At 35.2% G+C, this 17,107-nt stretch overlaps 1 pseudogene; it reads right to left on the bottom strand.

The window, feature by feature from the left end:
- Nucleotides 1-5,806: 5,806 nt before the first annotated feature.
- On the bottom strand, nucleotides 5,807-15,846 carry LOC139044860 (UDP-glucuronosyltransferase 2B31-like; annotated as a pseudogene).
- Between the last annotated feature and the right edge of the window lie 1,261 nt (nucleotides 15,847-17,107).

Below are 17,107 nucleotides of genomic sequence, written 5' to 3'. Positions count from 1 at the left end.
CCATTTATTGAAGAGACTTTCCTTTCTCCATTGTATATTCTTGGCTCCTTTGTGGAAAATTAACTATCCATAGATGTGTGGGTTTATTTCTGCCCTTAAATTCTGTTACACTGACTTGTGGGTCTGTTTAACTGCCTGTATCATGCTGGGTTTTTTTTGCTATAGCTTTGTAGTATACTTTGAAGTCAGGGAGTGTGATATCTCCAGCTTTGTTCTTTTTCCTCAGGATTGCTTTGGAAAATTGGGGTCTTTTGTTGTTCCATATAAATTTTAGGAATCTTTGCTGCATTTCCATGAAGAATGCCATTGGGCTTCTAATTGGAATTGCGTGGAGTCTGCAGATTGCGTTAGGCAATATGGACACTTTAACTATGTTTATTCTTCCTATCCATGAGTATGGAATATCTTTCCATTTCTTTATGTCTTCTTCAATTTATTTCAATAATGCCTTATAGTTTTCAGTGTTCAGATCTTTCACCTCTTTGGCTAAATTTATTCCTAGGTTGTTTTTTTTTTTTTTTGTGATTGTAAATGGAATTGTAGTCTCAATTTCTCTCTCTGCTGCATTTTTATGGAAATGCAACTGACTTTTGTTTGTTTATTTTGTTCGCTGCAACTTTACTGTATTAGTTAATTGTATTTATAATAGTTTTTTGGTGGACTCTTTGAGGTTTTCTAAATATTGAGTCATGCCATCCACTATAGATTTGTGTATTTTGATTATTCTTCTTGTCTACTTTTACTTTGTTTAATTGGAGGATTTACTTGTAGATATTACCAATTAATAGTTTGCATTGCTTTGGAAGATTAACCAATTTGGCATTGTGAAGTATTTCTCTTTATTTTCAATGTTACTTCTGGTCTTCTGTGTCCGATGTTGGTATAGGTACAACATCTCTCTTTGGTTACTGCTGAAATAGATCTTTTCCTTCCTTTGTGCTTCCAATCTTCTTGTATACTTCTACGTAAGCATGTCTTGTAAACAGTACATATATATAGTTAGTTTTTGAAATCTAGTCTGACAATCTTTGTGTTTAAATGATTTAATCTGTTTAGATTAACTGTAAGTACTGATATGTTTACATTTGCATCTACTACATAATCCTGTATTTTCTTTTCTATTTGTCCAGCCTGTTTTATGTTTCTTTTTCTATGTTTTCTTGCCTTTTTAAAAGTATTTATTTTTGGTGAGGAAGATTGGCTCTGAGCTAACATCTGTTGCCAATATACCTCTTTTTTCTTGAGGAAGATTGCTGCTGAGCCAACGTCTGTGCCAATCTTCCTCTAATTTATGTGGGATGCCACCACAGCATGGCTTGATGAATGGTACTAACTCTGCACCTGGCATCCAAACCTGCGAACTCTGGGCTGTGGAAGTGGAGCATGCAAACTTAACTACTACTTCACCAGGCCAGCCCCTTTAAAAGTCTTTCTAAAGTTAATTGTACTACTGTTTTCTTCTTGATAATATATGTTTAAAGTATTCTTATGTGATACCCTTCTAATATAATAATAATGCTGATAGTAGTAACAAATCCTGAATTGATAGTTGCCATACTAGGCATTACAAATTGAACAGAATTATTATCCTTTGGAGTATGGAAAGATTTAATTGTTAAAGATTTACTTTATCAAAATTAAAAAGTTTTCTGCTCTGAAAGACACCAGTTAGAGAGTAAAATATCTACCACCCAGATTAGAAGAAAATATTTTCAAATAAAATATCTGATAAGTTCAGTACCTTCATACGGTATAAAGAATTCTTACAATCCAATGATGGAAGACAAATAACCCAATTAAAAAATTGGCAAAGGAATGAAATAGGCATTTCTACAAGTTACATCGATGAATGGCCAAGAAGCACAAGAAAAGATGCTCAACATCTTTGCTTTCAAGGGTAGACAAAGAGAGACCACTTCACATCCATTAGGATGGCTATAATAAAAAGGGCTGATAATAACAAGTATTCACAATGATGTGGAGACTTGAACCCTCATACACTGCTGGTGGGAGTGTATAATGGTGCAGCCTCTTTGGACATCAGGTTGATAGTTCATCATAAAGTTGCCGTATGACCCAGAATCCACTTGTAGAAACTACTCAAAACAAATGAAAATGTGTGTTCACACAAAAACATAATAGTGATATTCATAACAGCCAAATATGGAAATAACCAAAACGCCCAAGAACTGATAAATGGATAAGTAAAATGAGCTATATTCGTAACATAGAATATTACTCAGCAATACAAAGTTACAACAGGGAAGAAACTCAAAAATATTAGCTGATGTGAAAGAAGCCCTTTGCAAAAGACCATGCATTGTATGATCTCATTTCCAGAGGAAATAATCCATAGAGACAGAAAGTTGACTAACGGTGCTTTGGGGAGGGGGAATGAGAAATGACTTCTAAGGCAGGTCAGATTTCTTTTTGTGGTGACAAAACTGTCCTAAACTTATATTATGGTGACTTTCACAGCTCTGTAAACATACTACATATTTTTGAATTTTACACTTAGGTAAATTTTTTGGTATGGAAATTGTATTTAATTATAAAATATGTTAAAGTAATGAGAAATCAATTTTTGAGCAAAAAAGAGATTTATAATTTCAGAAATTTTAGGTACTGAATTGATATAAATTATCATATTTCTTCCAGCTCATCTTTCTGTCCTTCCATGGATTATATCACTTTTAAAAGTGTCTCCTTTTAAATTACCTGTAGAAATTTACATTTTTTTGTGTGTAGAAAATTGTTGCATTAGTTGGTTGCCCATTAAATGAATAGGGTAAAAACGCAACTTTGAAATACACGTGTGGTTGAAAATAAAAGTAGATTTAAGAATGGTTAAATCATGTCAATAATTTCAAAATTAGCTTCTTAAAAGTGGGATGAAAATCCTACTCACCCTTAACAAGAGAACCTATTTGTAAATATTGTCTATTGAAAAAAATTGTGATACTCATGAAGGATCATTAGTGACTGTCTTCAATGCACTGAGCAAATCTATACTTGACATTGTGTTCAAGTGCAGTCTAACAGCTGCTCCCTTTGCCTTCATGCAAACAATGTTATCAGGTTGATCCGCAAACAAAGGAATGCCTACCATAGGAATCCCACAGTAGATCGCCTCATAGATGCCATTGGTTCCAGCATGAGTTATAAAGGCTTTGGCTTTTGGATGACCTGGGATTGGGTGAATTTCAGCAAATTATTAATTATAAGTCTTAGAATAAAGTGACAGGAGGGCAATATAAGACATTGAAAAGGCAATGTATTTAGATAAGAGATTAGTATACACATGAAAGTGCAAAATAATGTCTTTCAGAGATCAAAGGAAGAAGCATCTATATATGCTGGAGAGGTAAGTGAAGGCTACGTAGAAGATTGAAGCATTTCTTGTGACTTGAAAGATAAATACAAGTTGCCAGCTGGAAAAGTTGAAAGACAATATTCTGGATTAAAAGAAGAGTATGTGCAAAAGAAGGTGGGAGGAGCATGTTAGAATATATTCTCTTAATGAAACAGTGAAGTCACTGAATCTGCTAAGAAGTGTGTCAAGGCAGCAGGAAGCATTGTGGTGGTGGCACAGGAATCAGAGGAAGGAAAGAGTATACTTTATCATGAAACGTATTATTACTTCTTGAAAAAGATGTAGATTTTTTCCCTATAGAAAACATAAACTCACTGGTAATAAAAGAATAGCTGTATTTGACAGTGGCACCTGATATATCCCCACAGTGGGGCAAAGGATTGGTGCAAGGGGAGAAATTAGGAGACAGAGTGACAACCCAGAAAGGTGTCGACAAATGCTCTGTAAGAGGTAATTACACCTAAAATAAAGGTATTTTCATTCTGGCCATAAGGAATGTGACTGCGTATAGTAAAATGCCAACTGTTATATCTTATCCTATTTTCCTAAGACTGGGAAATAAATATAAGGCCGTTAAGTTTTACTTTTGAGGTTTCCAGTAGTAAATATTCAATAAATTTCTTTCCTGGTGAACTATTATCACTCCAGTTGGCTGTTTGTCTCATTTCAGTGTTTTTTTTTTTTTTCTGGAATCTTACCAAGAAGGTCATTCTGGGGGATCCACTTATAGAGCCGAGTATTTGGCCTTAAGGTAGCTGGTTCCTTGCCATCCAGTCTGGATCTAACTTGTTAAAGAAAATACCTTATTCCAGGAGTCAACTTCTAAGATACAGCATGTCCGAATCTAAACCGATGAGTCATCTTCTTAAACCCCTTCCATATGACAGATGAGGTAATGAAGACAAGAGATGTTAGATAATGATAACAGGATATAATAGGAATACTCATATTACGTGTATTTATTTTTATATTAATCAGATATGAATGTAATTATGTTGTTTCACACTTAAGGGTTACACAACGAGATTATCAGTGACTAATTTAAGCACGTACAAATTTTTAGGTAGTCATTAAAATTCTAGTGCAAAAAACAGAAGCAAATTACTAATGATCTGCATATTTGTTTTGTTTTAACTATTTATTATGCTAGCTCTCATCTTCCAGATTTATTATTAACATTTCTTCCTCATTGATATAGGAAGTGGGTTAGATACATCCTCTTGTTTCATAAGTTATTACTTCAACATTTTTTGATTTAAAACTCAGTGCAATCAGCTATTTGAGAGAATTATATAATTCTGATACTTGACAATTTATTAATACTTGTAAATAATTTCTGCTTAAAAAGTATGCTTGGCTTCTTTTAGATTACTAATTATCAATCACTACTTCCAAGAAAACATTTCAAGTGGTAACTTTTTTACATAAACCCAGTATTATCACTAAGGCTAGGTTTGAAAATTCTTTAAATGTAGAAAAGAAGAGCCCATTGGCACTTCATAAATAATAGTATAGCCATTGAAAACGATTGAATATCAGGATGATGCTAAAGTTTATTCAATTGACTGTTAAACACGTCAATGATGTGATACAATGCATTGCCAGCTTTCATTGATATGATTTCCTAAAGCCAAGCCTCTTCTAAGCGTAGTACCAGAATTAGTGCAGATTTTGGAATTCCCAAGCCATCCTCATAAGCTAGACTTTAATTTACAAGTGGTTAAATTTTATTTGCTATGTGTGTGTCAAAGTAACTTCAGGTTTCCAGCAAATTAGCATAGGTGTTAAGGAGAAAGACATATCAGTTAGGAAACTAAAAAGTAGTTCACAATACACAGAGACTGCAGGTATGTTCTATATATTAGAAATAATTAACTACCGTATTTTATGGAGAAGGGACATCTGAAAATTTTTTATGCTAGGCTTACTTCTGGCTGACTATTTTTGTATTTCCTTCTTCTTCAATCTGGAGGAGTTGTTATCTGATGAATTAGAGCAGAGTCCTTGCAGGGTCACATTTTATAAAGCACAGGGTCACCATAAGGGGTGGACCCACCTCCACCCTCTTCTGTCTTCCTGCTTGCGATTTGAGCAGGTTCAGTTCACAAAGGCAGGGTTTTCTCCTTTCTTTTCAGGTCAGTTTTTTTCTTTCTCTAAATCATTGTGGTTGGATAGCTGCCAGGATGCAGCTTGTTGAGCCCTGGCCATCCTTTCTCTGAATAGGACCCTGAAAAGCACGTTGAATAGGCTTATTCCAAACTTCAAGGGAAGAAAAAGAGGCCTGGATTACCTGACAAGCCTAAACTGCATCATTCCTTTCAGACTATTATCAATTCCTTCTTAATGTTACTTTTAAAAGTTAACTGTTTTCTGAGAACATCTGTAGTGTGTACAGTGCTCTCAGGAATCCTGCAAGGAAAAGGAGCAAAGGACAGGGCAGAATTCGGTGATATCTGTATGTGCCCACAATACCATTATAATACCAAAACTTCACACTGCACCTCTTAAATATCTTTATTTCTGATCACAATGTTAATGCCAAAGTTATTATCAGTTTGAACACCCTCTGTACCACTCTAGCTCCTGCAGTGCATATTTTGTTTTAAACTGACACCTAAAGTAAATTGGAGCTAACGTAATAGTTTACCTTTCATAGAGGAAATTTCTGCAATCAGGCCCTTTACAAAATTTGACAGACTCTTAAGAAGTCCTCCACTATAAGGTGCTTTATCTAACCTTTTGAGGACTCTGGCAAGGGCTGATGCAATCACATTGGCTCTTTCTTCTGTCATGTGACTGACTATTGACGCCAGAGTAAGAACCACAATACCATTTTCTCCGGAACTCTGGACAAACTCTTCCATTTCTTATGTAGAAAGATTTGTTCCATCATTAAAGAGCAACAACATAGCAAACGCAATTGAAAGGATTGCTAGAAACAACTAAGAAGAGAAAATCATCTATCAGGAATTATTAGAGCAGTGGATTCTTTTTTAAATCGTGGTAAAATATTAATAACATAAAATTTACCATCTTAACCATTCTTAAGTATACAGTTCAGTAGCATTAAGTAAGTTCACTTTGCTGGGTCACCAATCTCCAGAACTTTTTCATCTTGCAAAATTGGAACTAGATATATTATACAATAATTCTCCATTTTCCACTTCACCTGTCCTGGCAACCATCATTCTACTTTCTGTTTCTACGAATTTGTCTCATCTAGATACCTCATATAACTGGAATCAAACAATATTTGTCTTTTTGTGAGTGGCTCATTTTACTTAGCATAATGTCTTCAGGTTTCATTATGTTGTAGAATGTGTTAGAATTTCCTTCTATTTTAAGGTTGAGTAACATTCCATTGTATATATAAACCACATTTTGCTTATTGATTCATCCATCTATACACACTGGGTTGCTTCCACCTTTTGGCTCTTGTGAATAGTGCTACTATGAAGATAGGTGTGCAACTATCTTATAATGATTTTAATTTCAATTCTTTTGGATATATACCTGTAAGTAGAATTGTTGGACCAAGTGGCAATTTATTTTTAATATTTTGAGGACCCTCCATTTCTTTTTCATCAGTGGCTGTTTATAACAGACCTAATCCCTCATTTCCTTTGGTAGTATCCAGTTGATATGAGATTGATTTCTTTTATTATGTATATTTGTGTAAAAGTGTGTTTGTGTCTCTGTGTGTCTGTGTGTATATGTAAGCAAGATATGAAATAGAACCAGCACATGGTAAACAATATTACATCTATATTCTTTACTTACAACGTTATTAATTGCAGCCAAAGATTTCTGAAGGGATACCAGACAGCAGGGTCTTAACTCACCTTGAATTCTTTACTGTCGTAGTTCTACTAAAACATTTGTTTTTATTCCAGGCAGGTTCTGGAGAATTATTTTTGTTTAGTCATTAGCATTTTATTTCTCTATGAGCACTAAGAAGAAGTTTTTTATGACTGGGATGACTTTATATCTTTTTTCACTCAGCTATATAATACATTATATCTAACTTAAACTGAATCAGTATTTCCCAAGCTGTTTTCCTAAATCACTCTTCAAAGGCTGGAGGTTAAGAATCACTGTTATTCATGAGTCTGGTATTAGTATTTGGGATTTCCATGAACTAGCCCTATGATTCCCACTTATAATCCAGAAATATACTTGTATACAAGACATTTCTGACTTGTTTATGTATGACACCTTTTGCCCTGAAATCATATTGTAAAGGGGATGTCCTAGTGGAATGTGCTAGGTGTAACTGGCTGTGAGGGGCCTTCATCATCGCCTCCCTGAGTACCCCAGGGAGCAGCTGCCCCACAGAGGGAGAGGTACAGCAGGCGTCCTGCAGCAGAGAGCCGATCACCTCCTTTAGGAGCTCAGGTCAAACTATACAAAGTTTCTGGTGAATCTGTATTTACCTGAAATTGTTTTAGAATTATTCTGATTTGTAGTCCCAGATATTTGACAATTTAAAAAATTATTACTTTCTGTACTAGAGTAATTTCTCATTGCTCAGTGTACTCTCTTACCAAAAAAACAAATGCAGAGGAGCCACAAGTTTCCTGAATATCTCACCAAAACTGCACATTCAACTTTTTTTTGGTCCTTCTGTTTTAACTTCATTATTTGTTCCTTTCTCTCTGAAAATTAATGACTTAATCCTTCCAATATAAAAAGTATACTATCTCATCCTAATTATTGTAAGCTTCTTTTCAAAGCTGTGTTTTACAGAATAAAGAAAAAAGGAATAAATTTCCAAACTTTTATCTTACAGACTCTACGTTGTCCAGAGAATTCTCCTAAAGTATAATTCCACTCTGATGACATTAGTTTCATATGAAGGTCACTGTACTTTCTTATGACTCACATTGTGCATCCTGGTAATCTGTGCAAGTCCAGTAACCTTTAGCACCACTAATGGTTACCTCTGTTCAATGTTTTGCCTCATTAGCACTCTGCCAATAGCCTCCTTCAACCATGCTGTGGAAGATGGATCCCTAGACTACTACAGTAATAAAACTTCTTTATAGCTTAATCACTCAGTTGGACAGGTTGTCTTCATTCTGTGACGTCCTTACAAAAATAACACATACTCATTGAAAGAACATTTGGAAAAATGTGAAAAATAATCGAAAAGGAAGTAACATTCACCCCTACTCTTTATCCGGGTATATTCTTCGTGTGAAAGTTTTATGCATTTTTGCATATCTTGATTATTTGTCTCTGTATAATTTCATATGAGTATACTATGAGGTCAAAGACTATAAGCTTTTGTAAGAATTTTGTTGCAATTTGTCCAATGAAATTTCTTAAAAGGAAAATACAGAAATTACCTGTGATTCTAATAGCTAATGGAAAGCAAGTAGTTTGGGGGAACAATTTACGTTCTGTTATAAACAATAAGGACAGTCTTCACAGTCATTGATTTGATTTCAAATCTTGTTTCTGCAACTTAGTAACAACAGCTGCTATTACCAATTATTATGATTATGCTGCTATTCATTCTTCTCCTTCTCCTCTTTTTTCACTCCTACTGACATTGCCATTTTCCCTGAATGTGAAGGAGGACGTCTTTCAAGAATAGATTTAGATTGAATAGAACTTTAACTTATCTTACCTCACCCTTTACCCTTGTGAATGTTTTCATGAGCCTAAACAATTTGCAGTCAAAGGAGATATTAACCCTTGACTAAGATGTAATTTTTATGGTGCTTCAAATCAAGTGGTAGACAAAAAAAGATCTCTTAGTGGATCATTTAATAATTCATTAAAGAATGCTTGCTTTCTATTTATGTCTCAAAGGTATGATGTCAGTTTAAAACATATAGATTCTTTCTTTCTCTCGTAAGAAATATCCTCCTATATGCTAACAGAATTATTTTTAATTTTATACTATTTATAATTTTAAGCTATGGGCAATTTTCCAATCCAAGTGGTAGAAATTATGTGGTTTTTATTAAGTATGCAGAATTTGTGGTCCTCAATATATATGCAGTGTACATTCTTTCTTTGATTTTTGTGACAGGCAGCTATGATGTTGAGAACCATGTTCCCTGAGGGCTCTTTACTGAGATTTCATACAGGCTTGATGTGTGGCAGAACACACGTGCTCTAATAAGCAAATTTCTTTTATGCTTTGGATGTTAAACACTGGGTCTCAAATGAGGAGTTGTTTAAATTCTGTAGTGAAGGCAAGTAAGTGTTGGGTTTCACTGCAGATATTGCTGGGGTGCACATTCGTATTGTTGAGGAACAGTCTTCCCTGAATGCTAGAATACTGATGAAGAGCCTCCACCCTCAGAAAATATTTAGCATTCCCATTTGCTCATCTGATTGCCAGATTATACATTTACTTTTAAGTACTGCACAGGATATCTGTTCTCTATGACTTTGCTGGAAAATACAGTCTTGAATCCACCAGCAAACAGTTCTTATGAGATGAGAAATCACATCAAAATAAGCTGACACATACTAAGTATTAATAATATCTATGATAGTAACAAAAATAATGATAAAAACAACGCTTACTATTACATCTGTATCACCAACAATATGCCAGAGACATTTTAAGCATTTTATACGTATTAAGTAATTTTTTCCACTGAATAGAAATAGGAGGTTGATATAATTATAAGTGTAGTCATATCTTTAATGTCTAGTTTTCCATCATATGTTGTCGAAACTCTTGCAACAACCTCCTAAATGATCCCCCTTTCCACTCTTTTCCCTCTGCAGCCCAAGACAGTGACTGCAATTGAGAACTTTTTAAAAAGGAAATCTGATCATATTTCTCCCTTTTCTCCTTTTCATTGGCTCCCTCATGCACTTACTAGATGCTTCAACATCCTTATAATTATTTTTCTCTAACTTACTTCTCCAGCATCATCTGCTTCTTTACTCAGCCTCTTCCCACTAGACTAAACCTAGAATTCTTGGCAACTTGTTATTACTCTACTTGCTTAACTTTGTGTCTGTCTCTCTCCCCAGCCCTTCCTCTTATTACTGCACATCCTTCAGGTCCCCCTTAATTATCAATGACTCTGAGGTCCTGCAGGATGTTCTCTAGCTTGTAGTCTTTCCTTATTATAATACTTTTCATGCAATTTTTGTTACTTGTTGCTATTCTACCATTCCAAGTTGAATGTTATATGTGTATTTGTGGAGATCATTTCTGCACTGTTTCTCTGCATATCCAACACTATCCTTGGACTATCCTATGAATATTTTTTGAATGAATGATGGATACTTTCTTATATGTTGAATAATAAGGACTTAATTTAACTGGCCCCATTCCAAAAGTCTTCAAAGTATAGTACTTTAGTCTGTATGACAATGAAATTCGGATAATTGCAAGGGCATTGAAATATTTAAGTTTGTAATTGACGGGTCACTTTACCCATCTTCCCATATCTCTCTCATTGTGATCAACAGTCTAAATAAAGAACACAGATATTTTCCTACTGGAAATGCCAAGTAAACTAGGCAAAACAAACAGGAATAGGTTACCTTAGGCAGAGGTTTGGCAGGTTTGAAATGGAGTCCTCCAACAAATTCAAAATGTGGTAAGAGTGGGCGAGGAAATTCAAAATCCCAATAGATTCGAGTAAGCCACATTTCAGCTTTACTCATTAGCTCAGATAATGAAGTGGGTCTTCCTGAAGGGAAAAAAGCAAACAGGTAGAGGAAATGAGAACACTGTAATGTGAATATACCAGGTGATTTTCTGAAAGGAGCTTGGAATAATGCAGCCATTGGTGATTAAAACTGTCTGTGGTGTGAAAATATAAATCTATATACATATGTATGTGTGTGTATATTTATACATGTTTTATATATATATGACAAAGTATAAGAGACTTTCATCTCTAACATCACATCAGTTCTTTCAAAATCATAAACAATTATTAAACATGAGCCATTGAAGAATTAAGCATACATTTATTTACTCTGTAAATCTGCAAAAGTAACAAATGCAAACGCAAACAATGATTTCAGCTGCTCAGTCAGTTAACCCTACCATGCCCGTGGAAACACCTTTCCCTAGAGTGCTCATTCCAATTTCTACAACTTAGCAAGCTGTTCCCTTGATCCTAGATTCCAAGCAAACTGTGAGGTTTTTGAGAGTTTGGCTACTCCTACACTTGGTTTATATTAAGAACTTAATAATATTTTCATTTAAATAAATATATTTACCAAAAAAAGCTGCAAAGTTTTCATAGCATATGGAAATAGATGTGCTAACCCTTAATTTTGGCTCATTTTATCTTTAATGGAGAATCACTGTTTTTAAAAATATAGACTAATAATGTGTGTGTTCACCCTTCAACAAGACTTTTGGCCTTTAAGACAGATGATTTGTAAGTACTTAGTGGAGGAATGTGTAGTCATTAGAAATTCAAATTATAGATTTTTCTGTCTGTCATGGAGCCATTATATCTTTCAATTGTGAAGGAATATTTCAGGTATTATGGCAAAATAGTGTATTTTTAAATGAATCTGAACTATACAAGGGGAAAGACCTTCCTCAGTGCTCCATAGATGGTTGCGCTACGCCTATGTAATTCCTCAATCTACATAACCCTAATAAATGTAATCTCCTCTGCTCTCAGTGTCCACCTGGATGGAGGAATTTAGTGAAATTTATGATGCCTTTTATTGAGGATGAAAAATATTACAGAAGAATTGATGTATAGGATGAATAGGCAGAGTACAGAGGATCTTTAGGGCAATGAAATTACTCCCTTTGATACTATAATGGTGGATGCATGACATCACAGCTTTGTCTAAACTCAGAATGTACATCATCAAGAGAGAACTCCAATATAAAATACAGACTTTGGATGATAATGATGTGTCAATATGGTTTCATCAATTGTAACAAATGTACTTCTTTGGTAGGGGATGTCGATATTAGGGGAAACAACGCATAGGAGGGGCAGGGCATTAGCGGTAAATCTCTACTCAATATTGCTGTGGACCTAAAACTCCTCTATGAAATAAAGCCTATTAAAAACAAACAAATAAAGAGTAATGGATATATGATTGCTTAAAGAACTCTTCGCTGCTTCAGTTTGTGATTTTTGCCTTCCTAGAGTGTCCTGTACTAGTAATGGACAAGGCAGTTCTAACTGATGCTGTAATTTAAGCATTTCCATAATATTTGTGAAATTGGGAGATGATTTAGTATTTTAATTTCACCGTTTCACTTATAAAACAGTTCATATTTATACAAACTCACCTTACAAGGCGCTAGGAAAGTTAGGACTGCAAGCTACCAACTAAAAACATGGCTTAGCTAGTACTTCACTGTAAAATTGATCCCACTTCTTGTCATTAAATGTTTGGAACTGAAAGTCAAAATAAAGCACATATATCATATTTTTTACCCTCTCTATGAATGTCATTTGATCACTTAATTCTGACATAACAGCAGGTACATAGGGCGGTGGGAGTGGAAGTCCTCCACTATACTTTTCAATTTTACGTCCTGGAGAGAAGCAGAGACTGCACACCAAACGTATTTTCAGTAGCTCAGCCAGCAGCTCACCAGAGGGTCCAATGGCATCTGCGAGAATGAGATCAAACCTTGATTCTTGTAGTTTTGTTATGTTTTCTGTTGAAAATGACATCTTTGCACATATTTTCCAGACAATCAGAACTTTCCTCAAAGATTTCTTGCAAAAGTGAAAAAAATGTCCAAAATGTTACTTTTGGCAGATCATATGTCCATTTATTGATCAGTCGCATTATCAAAACCTCAAAATCTTCTTTAGTTAAAGTTGTAGGATAAATCCCAAATTTAATAGCAGATGGTTTGTTGGGATCAACGAGAATGAAAGCTGAAGATGTCAGAACACTCACTTCATGACCTCTCTGGACAAGTTCATCCAGGATTGTCTTCATATTGATCCAATGGCTGTATTCTGTGGGCCACACCAGCACCTTTCCTGCACTCCCGGGGCTAAAGTAACAACTCAGCTGTAGCAGCAGCAGAACTGAAATCCATTCCATAGACATCCTGGTGGAAAGCAATGCTTCTTTTCAATTGTTGTTCCTTTTTTCCGTTGGTCATGCTCATATCCAAGGAGAGATCAGTCAGGAAGTTAAAATATAACTCCTATACCTCAAAGAAAATAGATTATATAAACAGAGCATTTTTACGGCAAGTGGAAAAAGTAAAAGATAGGTGACCTGGTGACCTCTAGTTTATACAAATGTGCTTACTATCTGTATTATGATTATAAGTACTATCATTCAGCTATTAGTCAGTGATCTTGCATGTGCAAGTCACTTGTGTTATAGAATATATCTTAGAATAGTAACAAGAACAATGGCAATTGAGAGGCAGGGTTGTCTTTAGTCTTCTTCACTCCTGACATCGAGATAAAGCTATTACACAGTGAATCAGAATTTCTTGGATATGATGGTTAAGGGGACTTTGCATTTTTTTTGTTTTGTTATTTTTTATACAAACTTTGTTGATATGTAATTCACATACCATACAATTGCCGAATTTAAAGTGTCTAATTCAATAGTTCATAGTATGTTTGCAGAATTGTGCAACCACCATGATAATCAATTTAAGAACATTTTCATCACTCCCCCCCAAAAACGCTTGCCCTTTAGATGCGACTCTCTAATATTTGAATGTCTCAAGCCCTAGCCAAGTATTAATCTAGCTTCTCTTTCTACAGGTGTGCCTATCCTGAGCATTTACTGTAGGTGGACTCATGCAACATGTGGTCTTCTGTGAGTGACCTCTTTCACTTAGCATCATATTTTAAAGGTTCATCCATGTTGTAACACGTATCAGGGCTTCGTTCCTTTTTATTGCCAAATTATATTCCATAGTATGGATACACCACTTTTTCTTTATTCATCCGTTAGTTGATCAACATTTGGTTTCTTCCCAATTTTTGGCTTTTATGAATAGTATTGTTTATTAACATTCATGTAAAATGTTTTCACGGACATATTTTCCTTTCTCTTCCATTTATACCTAGAAATGGAATTATTTGGTCATATTGTAACTATATTTGATCTACAAGGATATGGCATACTGTTTTGCAACATAGTCTCACCATTTCCCATTCCTGCCAGCAACGTATGATGGTTCCAATTTCTCCATATCCTTGCCACCACTTGTTATTGTTTGTGTCTTTGGTGTCTATTAGCCATGCCTGTGGAAGTGAAGTCATACCTCACTGTGGTTTTGAGTTACCTTTGCCAGATACCTAATGATGTTAAGCACCTTTTCATATGCTTGTTGACCACTTGCATATCTTCTTTAGAGAAAAGTCTATTCAGAGCCTTTGTTGACTTTAAAAATTGTATTATTCATCCCATTATTTAATTGTGAGTTTTTTTTCTGATAGTCTTTGGATAGAAATACTTTAGGAGATATATGATTTGCAAGTATATTCTCCTATTCCGTGGGCTGTGTTTTCACTTTATTCTATCAGAACAAAAGTTTTAAATTTCTCTATTTTAAGTTGGTTGTTTGTACTCTAAGAAATTATTAACTGAAAAATCATTGCCAAATCCAAGATCACAAAGTTTTGCCCTTATGTTTCTTCTTAAGAAGCTTATAGTTCCACCCTTACATTTAGGGTTTCCACCCATTTTTAGTAATTTTTGCCTATGGTTTGAGGTAAGCAATCCAACTTCATTCTTTTACATGTGGATAATCAGTTTTTCCAGAGCATTTATTTGAAAATGTCTGTTCCCTTGCCAGAAATCAGTTGGCCATCCATGTCTGAGAATATTTCTGGATTCTAAAATCTATTCTATTGATCTACATGCTTATCTGTATGCCTGTTTCACACTCTCTTGATTACTGTAGTTTGTAGTTGGCTTTGAAATCAGTTAGTATAATTCCCCTTCTCAAGTTTTTGTTCAAGTTTGTTTGGCTATTTTTAGTTCCTTTTAATATCTATATGAATTTTAGGGTTATTTATCAATTCATGCAAGGAAGTCTGCTGAGATTTTAATAGAGATTGTGTTGAATCTGTACATTAATTTGTAATGAATTGTCATTACAACATTATTAAGTGTTAAATCTGTGAATATAAGATGTCTTTCCTTTTATTTAGAAAGTTTTAAGTATCTTTCCATAATGTTCTGTAGTTTCCACAGTATAAGTATTGCACTTTTCTTGTTAAATTTTTTCCTAAGTATTTTGCTCTTTTTAAGATATTGTAGTGAAATTCTTAATTTTATTTTCGATTGTTCATTGCAATTGTATATTTTCTAGTGAGTTTCCAATGATTTTTCTCTATATGAGATCACATGATCTGCTGATAGTTTTACCCCTTCCTTTCCAATGTGGATTTCTTTTTTATGTTCTTGTCTAATTGTCTTCATTGAATCTCCAATAAAATGTTGAAAAGAAATTTTGAAAGTGGACCTCCTCATCTTGCTCCACATCTTAGAAAGAAAGCATTTAGTCTTTTACCATTAAGTATAATGTTGTAAGGGTTTTTCATAGATTCAGGTTTTTCGTAGATGCCTTTTATCCATTTGATGAAGTTTCCCTTTATTCCTAGTTTACTGAGAATTTTTATCATGAAAGGTATTGGATTTTGTCAAATGATTTTTCTGTATTTATTGAGATGATTATGCAGTAATTTTCTTCATTCTATTGGCCCAAAACACCTTGGGCTGCCATGCCAGTGCCTCCTCATGGAGCACTTGGAGGGCCAGGTTGCTCCTTTCTACTAGCTCATGGCCACAAGGCCAAGGCGGCTACACGAGCTGCCACCATGCCCACCACAGCCCACGACCAGTATGGCCGCGATCTGCAGGCACAGCTGTCCAGGCACGGCCAGCACAGGCAGGACTTTCTACCGGCTCTGCATATAATCTCATCTGCGGACAGAGCGGCCTTCCTGGGCAGGGTGACACCACAACCAGCTGCTGTGGCTCCTGCTCCTCCAGAAGAGCCACGGCCAGCCTCTGCTTCAGGAAGCTCAGCTCCTCCTCTTGCTGGGCCATTTCAGCCTGCAAAGCCATGACTTCCTCCCTGGCAGAAATGGTGGCCTCTGTCCTCTCAGATTCTTTTGTTTGATATATATTTGGGGGGGGGGGCGCGATTTATGGTCTGAATTTATATTCTCCCAGAGTCAGTGCCTTTTGCGATCATTTGTATATTAGTGACCATTTTTACTCTAGTGAGTTGCCTGTTCACATGCTGAATCTGTTTTCACATTGGACTGTTTTCAGTTTGTTGTTTGTGATATTTCTCCCTGTACAATGATTACCAGCCTTTACAGGTTACGTGTGATACAGGATAGATTTGAGGAAAATTAAGCCTATATGCATGATTTAGTAATATTATCTACCATGGCACTATTTAATTTCCATAAAAGTGTGTCAATTATCTAGATGAGTAGTATGGAAATATCTTTGGTGAACTCTGCCTGTAGATCTCCTAGCTTCAGAGTTTTACTGTGTTTTTAAAATAAATTCATGCCTGATACTGGAGAATATTTGTTGTGAGACTTTGACGATGGACTTCTTGACCAGTAAAGATAGGTATGTATCTGTCTCATGGTCCGCTTGGGTCCTAAAGTGATTCCCTGGTGTGTATGTTTCAGGAAGGCCTTGTGCAACCTTGTGGTTTGATTTACATATTCTCAAAAAGTTACGTAATTTTTGTATTCTTTGCCTTGTTGTTGATTCTGATCAGTCATAGTGTGGCTAGGCCTAAAAGAAATTGGT

The sequence above is a fragment of the Equus asinus genome, chromosome 3 (assembly GCF_041296235.1).
Source record: "Equus asinus isolate D_3611 breed Donkey chromosome 3, EquAss-T2T_v2, whole genome shotgun sequence".
Taxonomy (NCBI): domain Eukaryota; kingdom Metazoa; phylum Chordata; class Mammalia; order Perissodactyla; family Equidae; genus Equus; species Equus asinus.
This window is presented reverse-complemented; position numbering and strand designations above follow the sequence as displayed.